The sequence below is a fragment of the Protopterus annectens genome, chromosome 4.part0 (genome assembly GCF_019279795.1).
Source record: "Protopterus annectens isolate FY-2018-M chromosome 4.part0, PAN1.0, whole genome shotgun sequence".
Classification (NCBI taxonomy): Eukaryota; Metazoa; Chordata; order Ceratodontiformes; family Protopteridae; genus Protopterus; species Protopterus annectens.
The window spans coordinates 1,873,936,313-1,873,963,234 of record NC_056733.1 but is presented as its reverse complement, the minus strand read 5'-3'; the positions used below and the strand labels follow the sequence as shown (position 1 = coordinate 1,873,963,234).

General features: G+C 43.4%; 1 long non-coding RNA gene across 1 annotated transcript in view; it reads right to left on the bottom strand.

Moving 5' to 3' along the window:
- Window positions 1-26,922, bottom strand: part of LOC122800203 — a 171,538-nt gene that overhangs the window by 82,055 nt on the left and 62,561 nt on the right. The gene's annotated exons all lie outside the window — the stretch shown is intronic.

Genomic DNA, 26,922 nt, shown 5'->3' with positions numbered 1-26,922 from the left:
GAGATGAAAATTAAGGGATTTATGGTGTATTTTTATAATACTTTTATTCATTCTTTCCATAATTTTCGTTACATAAAAACACACGTATACTTTTAATTCAGTATATTAACACAGCTGTTGTACGTGTACATCCCAAGTCTGCCCATCCATCCCACATGCTGCTAGAAATGCATGTTTATAGGTACACTAAGTGAAAGAGAAAAAGCCATCACCATCAGAAAAAAATATACATATTTAAAGTAGAGTTAAACCTCCAATTCTTCTTACCAAAAAAGGGGATAAAGGTGTAGGTTAAAGCCAAGAACCAAATCCTCTGCACCCAGATGCTCCTCCAACAAAACAAGCAAATGATATACGGGCACAACACTGATTTACTGCAGCTCCTAGTCTCCTAGCTGAAACTGAACCACGTCATAAACAATTTCAACTTATTTTCTTGAGGGTTTGCAAGTTAACTTTGTATGTTACAGCTTCTTACTATCAAAACATGCATTTACATAAGCATATAGTTTATACACATTTCTGCTCTTTTCCAGCACAGTACAGTGTGGTTCTTGAAGCTCAGTACAGAACATACAGTTCAACACACACTTCTGCAAAAGTAGTTTAATATACACATACCATATAGTTTTCTTACATTTGTAAGACAAGCATACAAATCATATTAGTATTCACAAATAATATGGAATTATTTACACAATTCCAGCTAGTTGGGACAGGCAGCCTTCACAATTCTCCCCCCTGAAAATGCAAGCAAGTTTTTCAAGTGACCCTTGACAAACGTTACTTGACAGGGTTAAGCCTACCTGGGAATATCTTACCTCATTCCCTGTCTTGAGAGCCCATCTGCATTGGCATTGCTAACCCCACTGCGGTGCTGCACTGTCATATCATATGCTTACAATGCTAGGCTCCACCTTAGTAACTTGGCATTTTGCTGGCTGGCTCGATGTAACCATGTTAGGGGACTGTGGTCTATAACTACAGTTAATTTTCTTCCATACAGATAAGGTTGAAGTTTCTGCAGTGCCCACACTAATGCTAGACATTCCTTTTCAACAGCTGCCTAGCATTCCTCCCTGGGTTGGACCCTACGACTGAGATAAACCTCTGGGTGCTCTTTTCCCTCTTAAGAAACCTGGCTAAGTATAGCCCCCTCCCCATGGTTTGAAGCATCCACCTGCACAACAAATTATATGCAGTAATCTGGACTGGCCAACACCTGGGGTCCTCCCAAAGCTCCTTTAAGCTTCTGAAATGCCTGCTCACATACTGGGGTCCACACTACCTTATCTGGCCTGTTTTTCCTCGTCAGGTCTAGGAGGGGAGTAGCTATGGTACTATAATTGGGGAGGAACTTTCTGTAGTCCCCTACTGTCCATAAGAATGCCTTCACCTGCTTTTTGTTAACAGGTGCAGGCCATGTCTGAATGGCTTCCACTTTGGCAGGTTCTGGCCTGATCTTACCACTCCCCACTCTGTCTCAGGTAGGAGACCTATGCCATACTCACCTGACATTTGCTGGGCTTAATGGTCACCCATGCCTTCTGTACTCTGCCCAGCACCTTCCTGACATGCTGAAGGTGCTCTTGTCAGGAATAGCTGTAGATGGCAATATCATCTAGGTAAGCAAAGGCAAAATCTCCTGCTAGGATATGATCTACCAGCCTCTGGAAAGTCGCTGGGTCATTTTTCATCCCAAAGGGCATCTTTGTGTGCTCATACAACACAAAAGGAGTCACAAAGGCTGACCTCTCTCTAACACTGGGAATCAAGGGCACCTGCCAGTAACCCTTGGTAAGATTAATGGTAGCAAGATACTTAGCCCCACCCAGCTGCTCTAGGGCTTCATCTGTCCTAGGCATTGTGTAAGCATCTGACTCTGTGTGACTATTTAATTTCTTGAAGTCTACACAGAAGCTGGTGCTGCCATCTTTCTTTGGTACCAGCACCACTGGGGAGGCCCAGGAATTGCTGAAATCCTGACTTACCCCTAGTGCCAACATTTCCTGTGTCTCCTCCCTCAGAGTCTGACTCTCTCAGGCACCCTATAAGTGGCCTGCTTAATAGGTCTTTGGGGTCCTGTATCCACAGGGTGCTGCACCAGGTGGGTCCACCCTGGTTTCCCAGTGAACATGTCCCCAAACTCCTGTAACACTGCTAGGATTTCTCAAACCAGGGTAGGGGATAGTTGCTAGGACATTACTACCCCTTCCACTGAAGTTTCAGTCCAAGCCTCACTGAGGAGATTGGTCACCAGATCCCCCTCAGACTCCTCCTGCAATCCACTGCAAATACTCAGCACAAGCACCTCCCTATAATGGTAAGGTTTTATCATGTTAGCGTGGTACAATCTGTGCCCTTGCCTCCTGCCTAGCAGTTCTACCATGTATTTAACATCACTGACCTTCCTTTCCACCTTGTAGGATCCCTCCCAAGCTGCCTGCAGTCTGTTGTGTCTGACAGGAATGAGAACCATTACCTGCTGCCCCACAGCATACTCTCTGGTTCGAGCATTCCTGTCATACCAGACCAGTTTCTGCTGTCGGGCTTCTGCCAGGTTCTCTTGGCATGAGCCCATGAGTTCCCAGAGCCTTGTCCTGAGGTTTAGGACATATGCCACAACAGACTCCTTGTGGGATTCACACTCACCCTCCCACTCATCTCGAATTAAATCTACAGGTCCCCTCACCCTATGCCCATATAAGAACTCAAAGGGTGAAAATAAGAAGTTATGTACCTACCATAACGTTCCATGTTAGTTGTCTTCTCTCGCCTTCTTTCTTGCTGGATGGGTTCGGAGCCGATCCTCGGCTCCGACTTGGCACTTGCTAAGCTCGAGAGCTAATTTTACCAGCTCGAGGCAACCCTATATCCCATGATGCAAGGCGTGACTACCCAGATCTCATTTGGTAGCTATAGAAAAACCCTGCCAGTAACCTTCTTCCCAAAAAGGAAGAAGAGGAACTAAATGTGGAAAGAAACAAAGCAAAGTAACCACTAGATACTAGTGACACTTCCTACTGGAGCCCATAGAAAGAATGGATCGTACCCAGAGAAGAGTACAACTTCAAGGTCTGTCCAGGCTAGGGGGAAGGAGGGAGGGACACAAGAAAGAAGGCGAGAGAAGACAACTAACATGGAACGTTATGATAGGTACATAACTTCTTAATGTTAAGTTGTCAAACTCGCCTTCATTCTTGCTGGATGGGACCGCGTCCCTAGCACCTCTATCCTGGGTGGCTCAATGGAACAGACTCTTGAGAACTGTGGAACCAAACCTAGCCCTGTCTCTGGAGGCCAAGTCCAATTTGTAAAGAGAGACAAAGGTATGAGGAGTGGCCCAAGTGGCTACCGCACAAATGGTGTCAATAGGTAGCCTATCCTGAAATGCTGTAGAAGTGGATAGGCGTCTGGTAGAATGTGCGTTTGGTTTCGAGGGTAGTTGCTTGCCCCTAAGGAGATAAACATGAGAAATGGTAGAAGACAGACATCTGGATAAGGTCACCTTGGAGACCGGAAGACCTTTCCTGTTTTCTGCATAAGAAAGAAACAGTTGATCAGATTTTCTGAATTGTTTAGTTCTGTCCAAGTAATATCTGAGTTGGCGATGGACATCCAAACAGTGAAGTTTCTTTTCCGCTCTGTCAGAATAATTAGGGAAAAAAACTGGCAATTCAATAGATTGGTTAATATTCGTCTGGGAAGCAACCTTGGGCAAAAAAGATGGATTAGTTCTTAAAGATACTCTATCTTTGTGGAAAACCAAGTATGGGGGACGGACACAGAGAGCATGAAGTTCAGATGCCCTCCTGGCTGAAGTAACAGCAACCAGAAAAATTGTCTTCCAGGAAAGAAATTTTAATGAGCATGTAGCAGCCGGTTCAAAGGGGGGCAGAATCAAGGATGCCAGCATTAAATTCAGGTCCCATTGTGGAGGGGGATCTTTGATTGGGGGTTTCAGCAGAAAGATCCCTCTAAGAAAGGCTTTGCAAAGCTTGTGAGACATTATGTTTTGATCCGCTAAGCCAACATGAAAATTTGAGATCGCTGCCAGCTGGACCTTAACTGTAGAGGAAGAGGAACCCGATTGAAAAATCTCAGCTAGGAAGTCCAAGACTGACTGCACTGGAGCAGTAAAGGGATCTATGTCCCTGGACTTTGCCCAGAAGGAAAAACACTGCCATTTGCTAGCATAAATTCTTCTGGTAGAGGACTTTAGAGAAGCTACTATGATATCTCGCACGGGATTAGAAATCATAGGGAGCCTGGCTAAGGAAGGAAGTGGAGCAACCAAGCAGTGAGGTTGAGAGAATGAATGGCCTGGTGCAGATGACCCGAATGGTGGGTCAGAAGATCTGGAATTGGATCCAGATGCCAAGGCTGAACAAAGAGATGACGATGTAGGGACGGAAACCAAATTTGTCAAGGCCAGTAAGGGGCAATGAGAATCAACTTGGCTCTCAAGACGGTAGCTTTCTGAATCACTTGAGGTATCAGCAGGAATGGAGGAAAGGCATAAAGAAGTCCCCGGGGCCAATCCTGGGTTAGAGCGTCTCTTGGGGGATGGCCTGGTAGTGGAAAGAGGGAGAAGAAGTCTGGGCATTTGCTGTTTTGGGGTGTAGCAAAAAGGTCGCAGCAAGGGCCCCACTTCTGAAAAATCTCGTCCACTACTGATTGTTTGAGAGACCACTCGTGTGGCATGAGAATAGCTCTGCTCAGTCTGTCCGCTAAGAGGTTGGATTTCCCGGGGATATGCGTTGCTATCAGAAACCGATGAGAGGAGATTTCCCATTGCCAAAGTCTGAGAGCTTCTCGACACAGTGGATAGGACCTGGTCCCGCCCTGTTTGTTGATATACCAGACTACGGACATGTTGTCCGTCTGAACTGCAATAGTCCCTAAAGGAAGAAAGTCGCTGAGGGCTTGCAACGTTAAAAGCACTGCTCTCATCTCTAGGACATTCATGTGCAGATGGTATTCTATGGGTTGCCAAGTCCCATGGACCATCCTGCCCTGATAATGCCCCCCCACCCCACCCAGAGAGGCATCCGAAGTGACTGTGGCAACCGGGACTGGGGGAACAAACAGTCGACCCTGATGGAGTTGCGGAGAAGACATCCACCAGGTTAGGTGTCTCTTGCACGATTACGTCACGAAGATCTTGTGGCGCAGGGAAGCTGCTGGAAGGACCACTGGGTGAACAACATCCACTGCAGAAGACGCATGTGGAAGCGAGCTAAAGGAAGCAGTACGATGGCTGCAGCCATAAGACCTAGCACCTTCAGGACAAACCTGGCCCTGATCTTTTTGCTGAGTAGTATGATGCGAACATACTTTTGGATGTCCAGAATTCTTTGGTTTGTGAGTCTTGCTGACATCCCAACAGTGTCTAATTCTGTGTCTATAAAGGTAATAGATTGGCAAGGAGACAATGAAGATTTTTCGAAGTTTATAGAAATCCCCAACTGGTTGCAGGTGTGAAGAGTGTAGTCTCTGGCCTTGAGAAGTTGATGCCTGGTGGTGGCAGAGAGGAGCCAGTCGTCTAGATACGGAAACACCTGGAATCCTTGACGTCTCAGGTGAGCCGTGACCGCTGCCATACATTTGGTAAACACTCTGGGGGCTGTAGTGAGACCAAAGGGCAGGGCTCTGAATTGAAAATGACTGGTCCCCAGCCGAAAGCAGAGAAACCTTCTGGAGCGCCTGTGAATTTTTATGTGATAGACCTTCAGGATGCGTACTGAGCACATCCAGCTGTCCTTGCCCAAAAAGGGTAGAATGGACTGAAGCGTGACCATCCGGAACCTTGCCTTTTTGGCAAACTTGTTTAGTTTGCTGAGGTCTAAAATTGGTCTCCAATCTCCCGTTTTTTTTGGGAACCAAAAAGAATCTTGAGTAGATTCCGGATCCTACTTGGTCTGCTGGTACTAGTTGGATGGCTCTTTTTGCTAGGAGCTTTGATACCTCCAGCTTTGCCAACTCCCTTAGACCGGGTGAAATGTCCGGGAGGGATTGATGAGGAGCAGGATATCTCACGAAAGAGATATTGTAACCCTCGGATATGATCGACTGTACCCATTTGTCTTGAGAAAGGGAACGCCAGGCTGTTGGGTACAGCGACAATCTTCCCCCGACTGCCTCCAAGGGTGGACAGTCGGGCAACACCTCAGGGGTGCTGGAAGGGTTTATCAGAGAGAGGCTCTCTGTTACCCTGATTCTGCGGACCCCCTCTGCCCCTAGGGCGGCGTCTATTGTTATTACCCCCTCTGCCTCTGGGGGTAAACTGACCAGGTGCGTCCGGCCTGACTCCCTGAGATTTATGGAACCACATTTTCCCTCCCTTCTGACCTTTGGGATAGGGTCTTGAAGGGGTGGAGAAATGGACTCCTATGACAGAAAGAGTCTTGCCGTCTTGCTCACACCTGGTCAATGTGTCCTTCACCTGAGGTCCGAACAAAGCCGAACCATCGAAGGGAGTATTAGTGAAGGACGCCTTAAAGGTGTCTGCGAAATTACAAAGCCGCATCCAGGACTGACACCTAAGTGCCACTCCTGTGCCTGCGGCTCTACTCGCCCCATCGGCTGCATAAGAAATGAGCCGCATGGAGGAGTTAGTTATAGAATTTAGGATTCCGAGCTGTGAGGCAATCTTCTCTTGAGCCCCAGCAGCTGATGGATCCTGAACTACCTCACCTAGTTCCTTGAGAATATCTCTCTGAAGCCGGGTAAAGTGACAGAGATAGTTCAGCGAGCGCATAGCGAAGGTCGCTGAAGAAAACATCCGCTTACCGTACCTATCCATGGTCCTAGAGTCCTTGTTAGGAGGATGGACAGGTACAGAAGGATCGGCAAGTTCCTTCTTGGTGGCAGCTGCCACCACCATGGCATCAACAGGGACACCCTTGGTGAGAAACTGTTTGTCTGCGGGGGCCGTGATGAATTTAGAAGGCCTCCTGGGGACTGGTTCCACAGAATCCGGGGCCACCCACACCTTTCGAGCCACCACTTCCATGAGCGGGTCGAAAGGCGGAGACACCCAGGAGGTGGAGGGTCGAGATCCAAAAGCCTCCAGGTATACCGACTCATCCTTCGGAGGGGTTAATGGAAGGCCAGTTCCCCCTCTGCTTAAGGAGTTCCAGGATGTCTGAAAAGGAGACATCCTCAGAGGGGGACCGTGGGGAACGCTCCGACTCATCTAAGTTGGTATCTGATGTCGTAGACTCGGGGAAGTCTGTGTGCTTCCTCTTGCACGTCCTCTTACGTGGGGGTTCTCCCGAAGGATCAGGAGAAACCTCGGAAGAGGAAGTTCTTCCCAATGGGGAAACCTGGGGCAATGGATCTCTGGGTCCGGGAGCAAGAGAATGGGAAGAGACATTGACAGGCACCGAAGAGGGAGGAGCTAATGGAATTGACCGTTGACTCAGCTCCGGGGCTAGAACACTCATCACCTCAAAGGCTCCCCTTCCAGGGAGGCCAGAAGGCTCCCGCTCTGAAGAAACAGGAATCCCCGGTCCCGCCGAAAGAGAAGGCTCCGAGGCTGATGTCGGTGCCGAGCTCACCAATGCCGAAGCTCCAAGAGGGAGAGCGGGGTCGGACAAGGGTCCGATGCCACTCGCCCCCTCGGAGCCGACAAGGGAGACCCGATGACCGGATCCCTCCAAGGAAGGTCTCATGGAGGAAATCGGAGTTGAAGACGATGGAGCCGACAGGGGAGGTATCGGCTCTGCCGCACCCACGGTCAACGTTCCGAGAAGCTCCGGCTCCGAACTCTGAAGGAGAGTCGGAGGAGGAATTTCAGGGGGATGAGGGATAGCGGTCGTCTGCTGAGACGGGCTATGGAGCATCTGGGCCAGTGCCTGTGATTTCAGCAGTCTACTTACCACCCTCTCCAAGTCATGGTCTGACAGCCTGGAAGACCTTGAAGATCGGCTCCGATGGCTCCGCTCCAAAAGCAGAGGAGATCCCGGAGCCAAGCGAATCGACTCCAGGGAAGGGGACCGATATCTCTTGGAAGGAGCCATCGGAGCCGAAGATCCTTCGGTTCCAGCTGGAGCCGACAGCTTATCGGCACCAGTCCTGGTCAAAGATGCGTGGGCTCCGGCCGGAGCCAACATCGACATCGGTGCAAGTGTATCGGAGCCAGCCGGCACCGATACCACCACCTCAGACATATTAAGATCGGCTCCAACCGGAGCCGATCTCGACTCCGAAGGAGTCAGAGCCACCGCCAAAGGCTTAGGAGCAACAGCCTGGGCTTTAGGTGGCTTAGAGGGCTTTCCCGACCCAGTCTTGGTCGGGGAGCCCTCTGGCTTCAACAAGCCACGTAGGATTAATTTGTTCCTACATTCCTGCAGGGCTCTCTGGCTGAAGGAGTGACAAATAGCACAGGAGTCCTGCAGGTGTAGAGGCCCCAGGCAGTACACACAAGAAGTGTGACCGTCTGTCAGAGACATTTTCTGACAGCACGAGTCACACTTCTTGAAGCCTGAGACCTTTACTTCTTTGGACATGGTATGCAAAAAACACACACACACACACACACACACACACACACACACACACACACACACACACACACACACACACACAATCCAGTCACACAGTTAGCTAATAAAAAAGGGGGAAAACTGATCAACACACCCACACTTCCTGACAGAAAAATAATGGAAGGGAGGCTTAAGGCCTGAAGGGAGGAAAACTATCCCTATACAAAGGAGAAAGGGAATATAGAGCAAGACATATAGGTACTAGCTAACACTAACTGTTAAGAAAGAGAAATAAGGAAAAAAGGAAATTTTCTGACTGACTTTAGTACAAAAATACTAAAACTTTACCTGAGCTGGTAAAAGGAGACCTCTTCGCGAAGCGGCAAACGAGATCTGGGTAGTCACGCCTTGCATCATGGGATATAGGGTTGCCTCGAGCTGGTAAAATTAGCTCTCGAGCTTAGCAAGTGCCGAGTCGGAGCCGAGGATCGGCTCCGAACCCATCCAGCAAGAATGAAGGCGAGTTTGACAACTTAACATCCTTTGCTTATAGAGAGGTTCCCCAGGAATCCAAAGAACAGATGGGGCAGATATTTGTCCCAATCCCTCTTAAACCAGTGTGCAAATGCCAGTAGCATCGTCTTGAGTGTAGAGTTTAATCTCTCAACAAGACCATTAATCTGAGGATGGTGGGGGTGGTCTTTAGATGCTTTACCCGACAGTACTTCCACAGACAAGCAAGCATGTTTGACATGAAACTGGCACCTCTGTCAGTCAGTATTTCTTTTAAAAAAGCTACCCTGCTGAAAATCTCTAATAAAGCATTTGCCACCTTTTCTGCAACCATGGAGGACAGAGCCACTGCCTCAGGGCATCTTGTAGCATAATCTACTACCACTAGGATATACTTTTTCCCTGAGGAACTTGGGGTACTCAGAGGCCCCACAATATCCATAGCTACCCTCTGAAATGACTCCTCAATCACAGGCAAAGGTATCAAAGGAGATTTCACCTTGTCTCCTGCCTTGCCTACCTTTTGGCACTGCTCACAGGTCCTGCAGTACCCTGTTACATCTCTGGAAATCCCAGGCCAATAAAAGTTCTGCATAATACGTCTCTTTGTACTTTTTATGCCCATGTAACCTGCAAAAGAAATATCATGGCTATGGCTAGAAGTGCAAGACGGTAAGCTCTGGGCACTACCGACTGCTGTATTCTCTCACCCTCTAGCCCTCCCTCAGGGGTCCACTCTCTATACAGTAACCCTTTGTCCCAGTATACAGCTTCCCCTTTTTCTTGAGAATCAGGCGCCTCACTAGCTACTTCCCTCAGGCCTTGTAATGTAAGGTCTGAGAGCCGAGCCTGTCTCAACTCACTCTTTGTAACCCTTCCCAGCTCCCGTTCCACAGGAGGTCTGGTATCCCCTGACAGCGGTGCCTCACTCTCAGCCTGGGTACTACTATTCACCTCTACCCTTGCAGTCACTCTGTCCAAGAAAACATCAGTACTCACATGCAGCTGTGGCTCACCTTCAGTCTCACTGCTACAGGGTAGCTCCCTCTCTGAAGTAACCACCTCACCAGTCCTGGCTGCAAGTCTGTGGTCTGTCTGGGTCTTCCCAAGCTACCAGACCCACATGCTTGCTCTAAGCCTGACTGCACCTAACTGCATGAACACACATTACTACATTATCAAAATCATGCCCTATCAGGACATCTGCAGGGATATCCTCAAACACACCTCCTTGCTTGCTTCCTTTTCTTCCCTCCCAGTCAAGGTGAACCCTAGCCAAAGGTATTTGGAATGGGATCCCTCCTAAAGCTCTGACTGAAGTAGACTGCCCAAGCAAGTAGTGCTCCTCTGTAACCACTGCAGGCTTCACAATGGTTAGGTCAAAGCCTGTCTCTCTCTCTCTCTCTTAGCCATGGCCTCTTTCTCATTCACTAAGATAGGATATAACCTCTTGTAGTAGTTTGGTACCCTTGTGGCCTCAAGACAACCTACTGTTGGCATTTTGTTATTCCCACTTACTGGCTCTCCCACCATTTGTTCCCCACCTTGCCTCCGTGGACATCTATATGCTGCATGGCCCCACTGGCTGCATTTAAAACATTTAACCCTTGGTCCTGGATGTATACCTGGATTAGTGGCTTCCCCTGCTAATGGCGGATTCTGTTGGGGGGAGTCTGGGCTGCCCACCATGGGTTCCCTTAAACCCATGAGCAATACTGGGTGTCTCTTCCCTGTGCAGTGATGCCCTGCTTGCTAGGTATAGGTCTCCCTTCTTCCCCAAGTTGTCTGCAGTATTGTACTATCAGCTAACCAGATTCTCATGTTCTCAGGCAAAGTGCTAAGGGTTTTTTCCCTCACCAAAAGGTCTGCCAGCCCAAGTGATGATCTGTCATCCACTCACCCACCTATGAAAATAAGTGCTTAGTTCAGCAACATATTCACACACACTTTCATCTGCCTTGCGTCTATGCCCAAGGAACTTTGTTCTGTAAGCTTCAGGTGTTAACTTAAAACATTCTGTCAAACAGTTCTTTACAACATTATAATTTAAACAGTCAGTATCAGACCGTTTGGAAAGAACAGTTGCAGCTTTACCATGGAGTAAGGGGGTCAGGAACAGTACCCAGAGCCTTGGTCAACATTATACTGTTTACATACACTTTCAAACATATGAATAAAACTATCAAAATTATCACCCTCTGTAAATTGTGGAAAAATTTTACGGATCTTTGTTGCTTCTGGGGTTCAGTTACTCCCTTCCCCATTACCTCCACGACCCTGGCGAAGAGTCAGCATCTCCTTTTCATGTTGCCTCTGCCTCTCATTTTCTTCAGCCTCCAAACATCTCAGTCTCTCATTTTCTTCAGTCTCCAGATGTCTCAGCCTCTCTGCTGATTCTAATGCCATCTGTTTCTCCTTTTCTTCAGCCTTCAAACACTGCAGTCTCTCAGGTGAGTCTAGTTCCAACTGTTTGGCCTCCACTTCAAGTCTCTTTAACTCCAGACAGATTTTTACATCATCTGAGGCAAAGATGAACTGTCCATTTTCTGAGAGTTGTACATCCCCAAGGCCAGTCTGGCTGTCCTCCTAGTTCCTGGTCTGTGATGCAGCTGTGGTTAAGGCTGCAATCATTTCTCCTTTAGTCAGGTTGGCATGCCCCAGTCCTTTGTCTTAGTACATCTTAGCTAACTGGCTCCTTGTCAGCTTGCCATACTCCTCTGCTGACTTCCTTGCCTGCTCTCCCTGACTAACTAAGCTAACAAAAAATAAATAAAACTATTGTGATATGAAACTCTGAATGTCTATTGTGTGGCTGCTTTAGAGTACCAACACCTTCTTTAGTGACCGCTGTTTACACGTTACAGGAGTTAATATCCACACCACTGCCAACCAATAAATGTGTGATGATCTTCCACCAGACCAGCAATAAAGGAGCCTCAGTCCTTACCACTGGCACCAGTGGGGGACGTACACTGGGAGGATAACAAGCACACACACACTATTTCCAGATGCAGTTCTCTGCATCGTGTAATTTCTTTTAAGAGCACACAGAGACCACATTCAGTCCGGGACTGGTTTCTCCCTCTTTCTCTATAGAGTTGAGATCTCAGTTGAGTGACCAAGCCAAGACTTACCAGCACCCTCTCTGTCCAACCAGTGCTTTGTGTCCCTGCTCAAGTAGCTGGCACATACACACACTCTGAGGTTTTGATTTACACACACACACACACACACACACACACACACACACACACACACACACACACACACACACACACACACACACACACACACACACACACCTGGGAGAGGCTGGCATAGTTTTACTAGCTATGCCCATTTTTGCCAAGACTATAAGGTAGTTTTCACTGCCACTAGTCACTCCTTATCAGCTACTTTAGGGCCCTTAAAGGGTGTCCAATTTTACTGTGTAATATTAATAGTAATACAAATGGTAGTTTGATTAAGAGCAAGGCTGTTAGGAGTGGCCCACACAAGGTCTCCAAATAAATATGCAAGTACTCTCAAAACTTAAATACCTTTACACAAATCAGCCACAATGAAATGTTTAAATATATTTAATGATAATAAAACAACAAGACAATACTAAATATATATTTATAGCAACATCAGAGTTCAAAACCACAGGAAATATTTAAAACAAATTTGCAGGACAGTCTGAAATAAAGAAAAATATCTAAACTAAGCTTTACTACATTCCTGACTGTATCTAAGAGAGTTACTATTCCCAAGTACACTTACTTAATCAGAGCAAGGCAGATGTGTGGTGAATGGTTCTTGTCAAGTCCAAGACCAAATACAGACTGCCCTGTCTCTCTCAGAGAGTTCTCAAATGAATATCTCAAATATTACTGCTGGGATAGCTTGCAGAATTACATCATTTCTTGTCATCTGACTCGATCCCAGGTGAAACCCCCACTGCTGGGAGCTGGCAGTATTTAGCATCTACCTGTGAAAATATATAGACCTCAGATCTTTGGCATATGCTGGAAGTCATAAAACAATTACATTCCTCCACATTTTAAGACTAGTAATTATTTCACCCATAAGACAATACAGAAATATCCCTAGTACAGACATTATGTCTCTGGCCTAGCCTATAAAGTAATTTAATTTCAGCTATTTTTCTGAGGTTAACCCCCTGTATTCCAGTTTCTACTGTTAGAATATATACATTTAAACAGTTACAATAGTGCAAGTACATGTCTGTCCTTTTCCGAAAGGGCACACTGCGGATCCATTTTAAACACAAGCCTTTTGCAAATACCCTTTTTGACACACACTTCTGTACAAACCAGTCTGATATACAAATGACATACAGTTCTGATATATTTGTAACACAAGCATCTTATATAAATCATGTTGACATTCATAAATGACAAGTAATTATTTACAAAATACCAGAAAGCTGTGCAGGCAGTATCTCCTTTTGTCACACAACCATCTTACAAAAATTATTAACAGAGCTGCAACATATTTTACTGAGCTTTGAACCACTTGAGATTAGGATAATCTTTCAATAGCTTTTTGCATTTCCTGAACTGTAACATTCTGCCAAATATGAGCAACTGACACCAGAGCACATTTAACCGTTGACATACTTCCTATTGGAACATTGCCAGTTTGAGAAAAAACTGCATTTCTCTATGACTTGTCTCCTTGAGGCTGTTACATTCTCTGAGGGTTTTATGACATCCAACAATCATTTATTTTCAAATTCAGTAAAATCTGACATTGTGATGCCACAGTACAACCTTTCCCACTGCACCAACTGGAACATTTCCACTTTAAGGAAAATTCCACTTTTCTATGATTTGGCTCCTTGAAGCTGTTGCATCTTTTGAGGGTTTTATTACAGACAACAATCATTTCAATGTCACAGTACCCAAGTCACCATTTTAAATTCAGTAATTAGTACTGATATCTTTTTCACCAACAGTTATAGTATTGTCTGCCATGATCCTCCGATCCCTGCTGCAACTTCCCTCAGTTCCTTCTCATTACATCTGGGAGCAAAGGTTAGGGGTGTTTTATTAACATTTACATTCATTGTATACCAAAAACGGTAAATAAATTATGTAAAGAAGTTCTCAGCACAAAAGAACCTATCTGAACAATTCTATTTATTTCATTCTTTTTTATTTTAAATTTACCCTCAATCCTCCAACCCTTCTTTCCACAACCATCTTTTTATTTCAGCTAATGCATTATTTTCTTTTTCTTGTTACATACCAAATTATAACACATTTTTTCCACAGCACCCATATTGTCACAAACAGTACTTTATCCTATTTATCAATAACACATTTCCTGACTTTATCATACTTCCCATATATCATATTCATGTTTATAAATTTAATTTCTTCACATCTATATTAATTTTTAAACTTTTCTCAATATTCTTCATTCATTTTGCAATCCAAAAAACAATGTTTTCATGTTTCTTTTTCACTACATTTTCTTTCCTCCATCACCGTATAATTCATGTTCCCTTTCACTGGTAACGTATCTAATAAAAGTCTCCACAAAAATCTTCTGCATCATAAAAATTCAAATCTTCTTTTGTATTTTATTGCCCTTTTCAACTTTTTACTTCATTCCATGGGTACACCCCAAAAAATTCTACAATCATATTATACCATTCTTTTCTTTTTCCACCAACCTCACTTACTTTTAACTTCCATAGTTTAATTTTATTATCATATTCTTTTTCTTCCCTCCTGTCTTTTTTTTTTCTTTTCCATTATTTTTCCCATATATTTTTTATATTGTTCATATACTATCTTACCCATAGTATCTTTTTGTCTTTCTTTTACCTTCCTCATCACCCCAAATAAATGCACACATGCTAAATGCACTACTGGACATTTAACATTCAAACCACACTCTTTTCTATTACAAATTATCCCTCTTTTCACCAGATTCAGCTTTGAGCCCCAAATGAAGCTAAAAATCTCTAATTAAACTGTTTTTCCATTTGAGTTGGAAATATGCATATTCCCCCAAATATGCTATTTTCCTAATACAGAAGTATTCAACACACATCTTTTTCTGAAATTATAAATAAAAACTGTTTTCCACCAAGCTAACATTTTTTATTTGGTCCAGTGTCTCTCTCCAGTGACTTATTATATTTTCATACTCACCAAATACCACCCCCAAAATCTTTATTTTCTTTCTTGCAAAGTATATTCCATTTATTTATTTTTATTTCCCCAAATACTTTACACTTCTGTTTATTTAAAAGCAGATGAGATTTTAAAAATTTATCGATCTTATTATATCCAAGCATATCAATCCTTTTTGTTTTTATTAGGACTAAATCATCTGCATATCTCATACATATTGGAAATATTTCCTTCCATCTCACATATTGCTTAATTCGTCTCATACATACATGACTCTACTACTGCAATTATTACTACTACAAATAAGTGCATACTCATTGGTCATCCCTGTGTTGCGCCTCTCTATATACTTTTTTTGCCATCCATCCAACCATTTATGGACCCATGAATTTTCATAACATCTCTTTATTACATTCAATTTTTTTTCCTATGCCATAAATCTAATATCTGCTATATTGCTTGATAGCTCACTTTATCAAAGGTTTGAGCTACATCACATGCTATCAGTCTTGCTTCTTTATTTTCCTTCAGTATCATCTTGACTACTTCCTTCACTGTAATTAACATTTCTTTCAAGCCTGTCTTTTATACCATTGATCTCTTTCTCCTAATACCTCATCCAATACTTTCTCTATTCTTTTTGCAGTAATTTCATAAATATTTAATAGTCAATATTCCCTAAAGTCACAGGTCTCTAATTTTATATCTTTTCTTTCATCTTTATTTCATATACATGTTATCAATCCACCACACATCTTCACTGATTATACTTTCCTCAATCCATTAATTTAATATTTAAAAAAAAAGAAGTTAAGTACTCACCATAGCTTTCCATCTGTGTTGTCAATCTTCATTCATCCCCAACAAATGGGTTCAGATCCAATCCATCTGATCTGACTCAGCCAATGCTAAAGCTCACAGCCACCATATCTCTCAAGCTTCTCCCTTACCCACAATGCACCCTGCCAATTACCTCAGATCTTGTTTGCTGCTATATTAGTGTAGAGAGGATGAAAAGAATTACGGAAAGCCATATCCACAGTATGTATGTGTATATATATATATATATATATATATATATATATATATATATATATATATATATATACACACACACACACACACACACACACACACACACACACACACACATGTAAATGCACTTATTGAGAGACCATGTAAATACTCATTTCTCCAGAATTCATGGATGGGGGCAGGTGGGAATGAATGAAGATCGACAACACAGATGGAAAGTTATGATGAGTACATAACGTCTTTATCTGATTATGTCAATTTTCATTCTATCCTCAACGAATGGGACAGTGTCCCTAGCTACTTGTATCTAAGGCAGACTCAAGGAAGGATATTCCTGAGCACCACAGAACCAAATGATGCCCTACCTCTGCAGACCAGATCCAATTTGTAATGAGTAATAAAGGTGTGAGGAGTAGCCCAAGTTGCTGCTGCAGAAATGTCATCCATAGACATCATAGACTGAAAAACTGTGGAAGTAGCCACAGATTTAGTGGAATGTGCTTTGAATGGGTGTGTAAGAGAAATGCCCAATTTATTACAGACAAAGGAGATGCAATTTGTCCACCATTTTGATAGAGTAACTTTACAAATTGATTTTCCCAATTTTAGTCCAGAAAAGGAAACAAATAGTTGATCTGTTTTCCTGACTTTCTCTGTTCTATGCAGACAGAATCGCAATTGTCTATGAACATCCAGTAAATTTAAGATATATTCTCCTTTGTTGGTAAATTTAGGGGAAAAAAATGGCAAATTGATACCACTATTTATATTGGATTTTGACACCACATTTGGAAGAAAAGATGGGTTCTTATGTAAGGTCACTCTATCTTTGTGAAAAACCAAGTAAGAAGGTTTAGAAGATAGTACTTGGATCTCGGAAATTCTTCTTGCAGAAATGATGGCAACCAAGAAAACAGTCTTCCATGAGAGGTATTTAAGGTCACATGTAGCTGATGGTTGAAAGGGAGGTTGTGTGAGAGACTGAAGCATAAAATTTAAGTCAGAGAGGGGTGTTGGGTCTTTAAAAGGCAGTATTAGGAGTGTCACTTTTAAGAAGGCATTGGTCAAGTTGTGAGAAGTTGTGTGTGGGCCATTCAATCCTGTATGGTAATTAGAAACTGCTACTAGCTGTATCCTAATGGTTGATGTACTAGCACCGTTTTGAAAAAGGTGAGCTAGGAAATCTAAGATGTGATTAATAGAGGATGAAAAGGGGTCAAGTTCACGTTGCTGAGACCAAATGGCAAATCTTTTCCATTTACTTGAATATGTTTTCCTTGTTGAGGGTTTATGGGAAGACAGAATTATACGTCGGACAGGTGATGAGAGCATGGACTGTCTGGCTACTAATGGAACTAGAGAAGCCAAGCAGTCAGCTTGAGGTTTGTAATATCAAAGTGTGACAAGCCCGTCGGGTGAGACAGGCGGTCCAGAGTTGGATCTAGGTAACATGGTGGTAGGAAGGGAAACCAAATTTGTCAAGGCCAATAGGGGACAATGAGGATAACTGTTTTTCAATCTGGCAGCTTTCTGCAGAAATTTTGGAATCAAGCGGGTTGGTGGGAAGGTATAAAGATGACCAGGGTGACCAATTGTTGAAGCAAAGCATCCCTTGGTGACTGCCCCCATGGGGGAAATCAGGGCAAAGTAGTTACTGCACTTGCTGTTTAAGGGAGAGGCAAAAAGATTGCAGCATGGCTGGCCCCACTGATGGCAAATCTCATCCACCACTTTCTCATTGAGGGAATACTCTTGTGGAAGAAGAATGCACCTGTTCAGTTTCTCCACAATCACACTGGATCTCCCCGGAATGTTCATCACTAAAAGAAAGTGGTCTGAGGAGACTGCCCACTGCCACCTTGAACACTTCTCGACACAATGGGTAGGATACGGTTCCCCTGTTTGTTGATGTACCAGATGACTGACATATTATCCGTTTGAATCGCAATTGTCACAGAGGGAAGAACATTTTGGAAAGCTTGCAACACCGACAGCGCTGCTCTCATCTCTAAGACATTTATATGCAAAATAACCTCTTCAGGGGACAAAGTACCCCAGACCGTCTTCCCCAGATAATGCCCCCCACCCTATCTGGGAAGCATCCGTGGTCACTATGGCCTTGGGTTGTTAGGGGGTGAAAGGACAGCCATGGAGCAGTTGACTGGACTGGCTCCACCAAAGGAGATCTCTTGTCCAAGTGTTGGTAATTTTTATCTGATACAACATTGACTGATGGAAGACTGACCATTGGGGAGCCAACATCCACTGTTGGATTCGCACGTAAAACCTGGCCAACAGAGCTAAGGTTATCATTGCCGCCATGAGGCCTAAAGTTCGATGAACTGTGCGGTCTGAGATTGATGTGTTGTCTACAACCTTCGTAACCTGTGACCTTATAGTTAGAACTCGGTGTGGTGGAAGGGAAGCAATGGCAGTCTTTGTGTTTTGTAGTGCTCCAATAAATTCTAAGATCTGAGTTGGTTGAAGTTAAAATTTGTTATAGTTTATGGTTATTCATAGGACAGCACAGTTATGGAGTACCTAATCTCTTGAATATATGAGCTGACTCCTGGTCAGAGCAATAATGAGCCAGTCGTCCAGGTAGAGAAACACTGGGAATCTCTGCAGTCTGAGGTATGCTGCTACTATGGGTCTATATTATACAGACGAACAATTAAAATCTCAACTTCCCTTTCATCGACCCATATATGTCAAAGCTGCACATCATTGAACAGCCAAATCATCGATTTCTTTCTAAGGGAAAGAATTCGGTAGCCCAACCACGTGCACCACATAACAACAAACACTATGAAAGTGGGGGGCTTCACCCCCACACCCACCAACTAAATATACTAACTCAGAGATCACACTACAGTCGAGAAAAGGGTGGATTTAAAAGAACGGCCAACCAATTTCTTTCCCTTAGAAAGAAATCGATGACTTTGCTGTTTGACGATGTGCAGCTTCGACATATACAGGTCAATTAAAGGTAAGTTGAGATTTTAATTGTTCGACTATATGATACAGACCCGCTACTACTGCCATGCATTTGGTAAACACCCTGGGGGCTGTAGTGAGTCCATAGGGCAGCACCCTGAATTGGTAGTGACTAGCTTCCAGCCAAAAGCACAGGTACTTTCTGAATCGCCTGTTCATTTTTATTCGATAATAGGCGTCCTGAAGGTCTATTGAGTACATCCAGTCGTCCTTGCCCAGAAAAAGGAGAATGGACTGAACCGTGACCATCCAGAATTTGGTTCTATGAACTGATTTGTTTAGATCTGTGAGATCCAAAACTGGTCTCCAGTCCCCTGTCTTTTTTTAGCACTAAAAAGAACCCTTAGTAAATTCCAGATCCTATCTGGTCTGGTGGGAACTCTTGGATGACTCTTTTTCTAGCAGCTTTTGAATCTTAATTGCTGCCTGATCCCTCAGACTGGGTGGAACATCTGGAATTTTCCAGGGAATTGGAGGTGGTAGAGAAAATGGTATTATATTACCTCTGGATATAATCCTCTGCACTCAAATATATTTTGTTAATTCTAGCCAGGCTCTCTGGTGCATGGACAACCTTCCCCCAACAGTCTCCAGAGGTGAACAGCCAGACCTCCATTCAGGAGCAATAGTAGGGTTTATTGAAGAAATATTCTCGTGAACCCTGGTTTTGTGGGCCACCTCTGCCTCAAGGGTGACAACGTCCACTGGAGTTCCCCCTCTGCCTCTGGGGGGGGGGCACTTGTTCCACGTGTGTCATGGAATGGATCTTGGGACTTTTTGAACCACATTTTCCAGCCACTACTTTGATTCCTGGAGAAGGATCTTTGGCGGCCGAAAAACATATGCCCACTGCAGACAAGGTCTTTCAATCTTTTTCACACCTGGACAGAGCTTCTTTCACTTTATGGCCAAAAAGGGTGGTTCCGTCAAAGGAAGCATTGACAAAATTGGACTTAAATGGCTTTGCAAAGTCACACAAGCGCACCCAGGCATGCCTCCTCACAGAAATGCCTGAAACCACAGCTCTTGAGGTTCCTTCCACTATATTGGAAATTAACCTCATAGAACTATTAGATATAGCCTGTAGGGCTGCCAACTGAGAAGTTACTGAATCTTTAACCTCTGCAGATATGGTTCCTGAAAGAGTATTCGATAATTATTTGGTCAAATCTCTCTGCAGTCTAACAAAGTGTGCAAGATAGTTCAGCGATTGCAAGGCAAATGTCGCTGAGGCAAGGACACAGTTCCTTAGTCTGTCCATTGCCCATGACTCCCTATCGAGGGGATGGACAGTGGGACTATCGTCGGCTAGTTCTTTCTTTGTGGCCATCGCAACAACCATGGTATCAACTGGAACCCCTTTCCCCCAAAACTGTCTGTCCACAGGTGGTGCCATTATCCTGTACAGTCTCTGAGGTATCAGTTCGATGGAGTCAGGCTCCTTCAATGCCCGCCTAGAGATAATGTCCAAGAGCTCGTCAGCAGGTGGAGTCACCCAGTACCAAAAGACTGTAGGAGAATGGGTTCCTCCAGTGTAGGGTTGGAGGATGCCCAGCCACCTCTCTGTTTCAGGATTTCTAGAATGTCTCCAAAGGGAACATTGTCAGGAGGTGACCACAGGGACCCTTCGCCTTCGAAATCCATGTCTTCAGTGAATGACACCTGTGGGGAGTCTAGGTGCTTCCTCTTGCACATCCTTTTCCTGGGTACTTCCTCAGTGGGATGTTCTTGAAAAGTCTCGGAAGCAGACATCAAAATTCCCTGAGTGGGAGCCTGAGGATTCGGTACAGGATGTCCCCATGGAGAGAGCTTTTGAAGCTCTAGGCGCTGGGTCATCATGGTGGAACAGGTAGGATCCAAGGGGTAAGGTTCCGTCAGGACTGCTGAGGCAAGGAACACTCTCTTCACAGCCTTGAAGGCAGAGCTCGAAGGAGCTAGAGACAGAGACTCTGATCCGAAAAAACAGGTTTCCAAATTATCCCGTCTCTCTGATCTGTTGGCACAATCCCTGAACAGGAAGCTGGAGCCAAACTGTCCAATGCTGAGGCACAGAGAAACAGACAGCTCTGAAAACTTCAGAATCGAATGCTGCACCCTGGACCCGGCAGGCAGGCTTCGGCTCCGAGAGCTCTCTGGATTCGAAAAGATCAGAGGTCTCAGAGGATGTCAGATCCAAAGATATGGAAGTCTTTTGATCCAAGACTGATGGATCCAGACGACTGGCATCTTGAAGCTCTAAGACAACAGATAGTGTCAGAGGAGGAACTTGCAGGGGTGGTGTGCTGGAAGGTCGGGCAACCTGACGCAGAGGAGTAGGCGCAGAGGGAAAACCAATCTTCCCCTGCGCTGAGAGGATCTTCTTCACTACTCTCTCTATATCTTCTTCTGGGAGACTTCAGGAAGAATGAGTAGAGTAAATGGAGGGAGATACTGGTCTCTGCAAAAAAGGAGATGGAAGCTTGTCTGGTACTGGGTCAACTGATGAATACCTCATTTGAGGACAGTATAGAATCTCCAAAGGCTGTGTCTGATCCAAAGATTTTGTCTGATCTGACTTGGACTGTGTTGAAACCATAGTAATCATTTTTGAAGTTGTAGGATCTGAAGGAGCAGGTGGATCCTGAATTTTCATCTTTTACTGATCCGGGGTTGAGACCGGATGTTCAGAACTCCTTTTCCGGGAAGAGGCCGAGGAAAATTTTGATGAGGTGGAAGGCTTTGACTTTGGAGACTGGTATATGGCTTCTTCAAATGAGGAAGGAAGCAGACCTTTTAATATCAACTTGTTTTTACGTTCAGTTAAAGCTCGCAGATTAAATCCGTGGCAAATCGAACAATCTTCTTCTAAGTGTAACGGACCCAAGCAGTACATACACAACAAGTGTGGATCCAAGAGAGGCAATTTACGTCCACATATGGAACATTTCTTGAAACCTGCAGGTTTGTCACTCATCATGTAGTATGCATCCACACCAATAAAAGGATACAAATCTTAAGGTAAGACAATTCAGAAAAGTATTTTTTTTTTCTTTTTTTTAAACAGGAGGAAGAGGGCATGGAAATACAGCAATGGTATGAAGAACTACGACCTGGTCATACAAAAGGGGGAAAAGGAGTGGAAAGACAGCAGAACAACTACAACACTCTAAGGCAGTAGAAGAGAGGAAAGGCAAGGAAATGTCAATAATGGTATATCAAAAATATGACTAAGTCTTAACGGCAAGGGAGAGAAAAGGAGAAAAGATTTTATACCAGAAAAAAAAACAACAAAGGATTAACGTTAAAGGTAATCTAAAGAGAAAAATTGTTAAATGTAGAAATTATGAAGGAAAATGTTTTACTTATCCAGAAACCTTGAGAGAGACAGGCAGACTACATCTGTTAGCTAGAACTGGGCAGCAAACGAAATCTGAGGTAATTGTCATGATGCATTGTGGGTAAGAGAGAAGCTCGAGAGATCTGGTAGCCACGAGCTTTAGCAATGGCCGAGTCGGATCTGATGGATCAGATCTGAACCTATTTGTTCAGAATAGAATGAAGATTGACAGTATCAAATCTACTAGTTCACTTTTATTCACTGCTTTATAATACCTCATAACTTATACCATCCAATAATGGTGCTGACTCATTCTTACCGTCCTTTATCACCTTCTCTATATCTTATACTGTAATGTCATATTCACAAAAAAATTATTTCCTTTACATCTTATTTTCATTTTCCAATTTTCTTGCCACCCAGTTCCTCTTTTTCAAACATTCTCTACAAAATTCTCTACCACCTCCATAATATAATACACTTGTGTAAGTAAATTTACCTTAACATTAGATGTTTGAATGATCACTGCTGCAGTAGCCTTAGTTATGCAGGTTATATCCTGCCAAGGATATAACAGCTGACCAGCTTCCAAAGCTTCAGGGCACCTTCCAAACACCCAAACCATCAATCAGCTTGACCTGAGCTGACTAAAACGACAGGTTTGGGCACCAAGCCCTCCAGAGCTTTCATGCCACCAGAGAGCAACAAAACATAATTATTTACACCCTGAATAGAGAGAGAAAGCGGCTAAAGCAGCAGTGACCATTTGAACATCTACTGTTATGATAACTGTGACAATGTGGGGGATTGCCAACTGTGCCAGGCAGAATAGGGCAATGCATGTGCAGCATATGCCAGCATAGTTAGCTGGAGTTTTCTAAATAATTTTGTGTCATTGGACTATCACACTGCCTTGTACAGATACCTGTGTTAAAAAATTTATCAAAAAAGTGTTATTATAACGGAGTAAATTTTTACATTTAAACAGAGAATTCTGGAAGAGAAGAGTAGAGGTTTTTGAAATTGCTCTAATTTTCAAATACTGCAACAGATCTTAGCAAAGCTCTGAATGTGTATTGTACCAGAGTCAGGTGATCAAATGTGATGTCATTCTATAACCAGCACTGAGAGGATAGAACTCACATAAGAGCTTGTTTGGTTTTCTTTGAAACTTGATATAAAAATCTATGACAGTTATCACAGTTAGTTGAGTTCAGTTTAGTCTGTTAGAAGCTCATTACCTTGCCTTGTGGAAGTAAGCATCTCAGTATCTAATCTTGCCTTGCTGTATTAAGTTAGCTAAGGAATAGTTATTCTTTAGACAGTCAGGAACTACAGTGAGATCAGTTAAGCAGTGTTTTTCTGCATCTGTCTGAATCTGTCCAACTGTATTTTTATTTCTCCTTTGACTGAAATGCTGATGTTTATAGTACTTAGATATTCAGTATTCTCATGTTTTCTATTTTATTACTTAGTATTAAATATTTTACACCTTTCATAGTAACTGGTCTTTTACATAATACTTTTAAAATCTTGAGAGTACTTGTACTTATTTTAGTGACGCCTTGGCCACTCCAAAAAGCATGAATGCTTTTGTTAAACTATCACTTATGTTATTACTGATTTTATCAGTCTAATGGGATACCCTTGTAACAGCCTGACAGTGGTTGACTGGTGGCAGCGAGGTTACTTTATAGTCTGGGTAGAAGGGGTACAACTAGTAAATCTGTACCAGCCTTTCCCAGGAGTATGTGTGTGTCTGTCTGTGAGTCTGTGCGTGCGTCTGTGCATGCATCTGTGCGTGCGTCTGTGTGTGAGAGAGAGAGAGAGAGAGAGGGAGAAAATCAAATACCCAGGTATAGGTCTGTCAGCTGCTCCAAAGTGAGTCTTGTTTGGGATATGGAGAGACAGTCCAGTCCCAGGTCTGGAGAAGGTTCCCTGTGTGCTCTTGGGAGAAACTGCGGTTGATGCAGAGAGCTGCATTTAAAACACTGTGTAAGTTCATTTCTGTTCTTAGTGACCGTCTCTCACTGGTTTCAGTGGTAAGGATTGAGGCTCCTTGATTGCTGACTCTGGGTAAAGAGAGGCAGTCAGAATAAGTTTACTTACACAACTCTACTATGTTCATCAAATTGATCACTACTGCAGTAGCTTTAGCTATACATGTAATTACCCATGCTTAATACATTTGGGAAGTGAAAGAAAGGGTCCAGGAGCCCATGGAGAATGATGTTAGTGCCCGATCTAGACCTAGACAAGGGATCAAGCTTGTAATCTCTTGTAAATGTGTGAATAGAGGATCAAGCTGCTGCTCCGAGAATACTTCTATAACTCAATCCTTTCCAAAAAGCCATAAATGAAGCCAAGTCCCTGGTAGAGTTATAAATATAGCAAAAGGTAAAAGCTTTAGACAACCATTTGGAAATGATCTTTCCTGGCCCAAGTAGTTGTCCCTTCTTCTTACCATAAAAAAAATGAACAACTTATCAAAGATATGAAAGATTTATTTCTGTCAAGATAGTACCTAAGTTTTCTGTGGATATCCAGTTTATGAAGTATCCTTTCTCCCTCATGTTTACATTCAGGAAACAAAACAGAGAGATAAAGAGCTTAGATTAAAGTAAATTTTATACTACTTTAGGCGAAAAAAAGGATTAGTTCTCAAACAAACCCTGTCTGAGGAAAATGGGATGGTGCTGACTCACCATGAGAGCTTGCAGTTCTGATACCCTTCTTGCAGATGCCAGAGCAATCACTAAAACTGTTTCCCATGTTAAAAACCTCAAGTCAGCCAGGTTAGTTAGTTCAAATGGAACAAGTGTTAGCTTCTCCATTAAAAAATTAAAATCCTAAGAAGGGTTCATCGATTTTCTTGCAGGCCTCTTACGCAAAACTCTTTTCAAAAACATTTTGACATGAGAATGCATTGAAAGAGAAGGATCTATGGGCACACGTGCAGAGATGGATGATAAATTAATCTTAACGGAGGAGTAAGAAAGGCCATAAGATAGTAACTCAAAAATATTTTAAAACCAGAGAACAGACACCCTTGAATGGGTGCTGGTTATGTTGCTGGCACCAACTAGAAAACCTCTTCCATTTGTTAATATATAATTTTTTTGTACCAGACTTTCTTGTCCCTCTTAGTACCTGCAGAGAAGCTGTATGCCAAGATAACATGGCTAATCCTCAAAAGGGGTATGACCTGGTTTTCCCTTGCTAGTGGATATTCCACGCGACTGTGTTATTATCTGTAACAACTTAAAGATGTCCTTGAGACCAAGGATGATTCAGACAGTTGAGTGGCTTGATCATGGCAAGCACCTCTTTTACATTTATGTGCGTGTCTGTTCTTGGTGTCCCACACACCTTGCACTTTTGGAAGGTGAGATTTCATCCCACTGCCATCTGTAATCTAGATGTATCCTTAAGAACCCAATTGTTTGAGAATATCAGTTGCCAAAGAGAAAATTGGAGATTCAATCTTTCTGAAAGGAAAAAGGGACTGCCAGGGTGGTGGTGGTGAAGGAGTGGGGGTATAAGATTCCTTACATAGTCATTATGACCTGTTACGACTGACTCAAGGGTTGGTGAGGGAGTTCCTTAAGTCTTTTTGAACCGCCATTTGTTCTTAATCATCCATTTCCCAATACTTTGTTGAGACTAATTTTTTTTTTTTTGCCAAAATTGGATAGGCAATACACAATCACTTGGAAAATTTGAGAAAGGAGGGCTGAAAATTTTTAGATATTCCCTGAATCGTCTTACCCCTTTCATCACACAAAAAAATAAATCTCTATCCAAAGGAGAATTTAAAATTTAAATTTTCACATCATCTCGGAGTTTCTGAAAATGCAACTAAACAAACCTCCTCAAAACAATACCAGTGGCCACAGCTTCATAGGTGTGCACTAGGCTAACAACCACAAGGGCCTTTTTAAGTCTAGCCATGCATCCCAAATCTCTGACAAGTTCTTTGTCCCTTGATAAGTGTAAGGAGGGACTTAAGAAATTAAACATTTACAAGCTGCCTGTGTCCATTAGAGACATAGGTGCCAAACCAGGGATGTATTTCCTGTTCACCATCCAACTGTCCAAATTACACTTGAATTTGATTTGAGAGAAAATCTGCTTCACATGGTTGGGGAGCCTGTTCCACAGAAGAGGTAGTCTCTGCAATACATAGCAGTCTCTCTAGCAGGTCTTATTCATATCACAGGCAAGGTTATGTCCTTTGAACAGTAATTCTGGTGCTGTTTGCTTTATGGATACGCAGGAGGTCTATCAGGGTGGGGTCTGAAAAAGCCTTGTATGCCAGGCATAGATCTCTCAACAGCCTGTAGGAGACAGAATACAGGGATAGAGCCTTATGGTGGCCTACATAAGGCATGTGACTTATGTCCTGTATTCTTTTAGTGAGGGA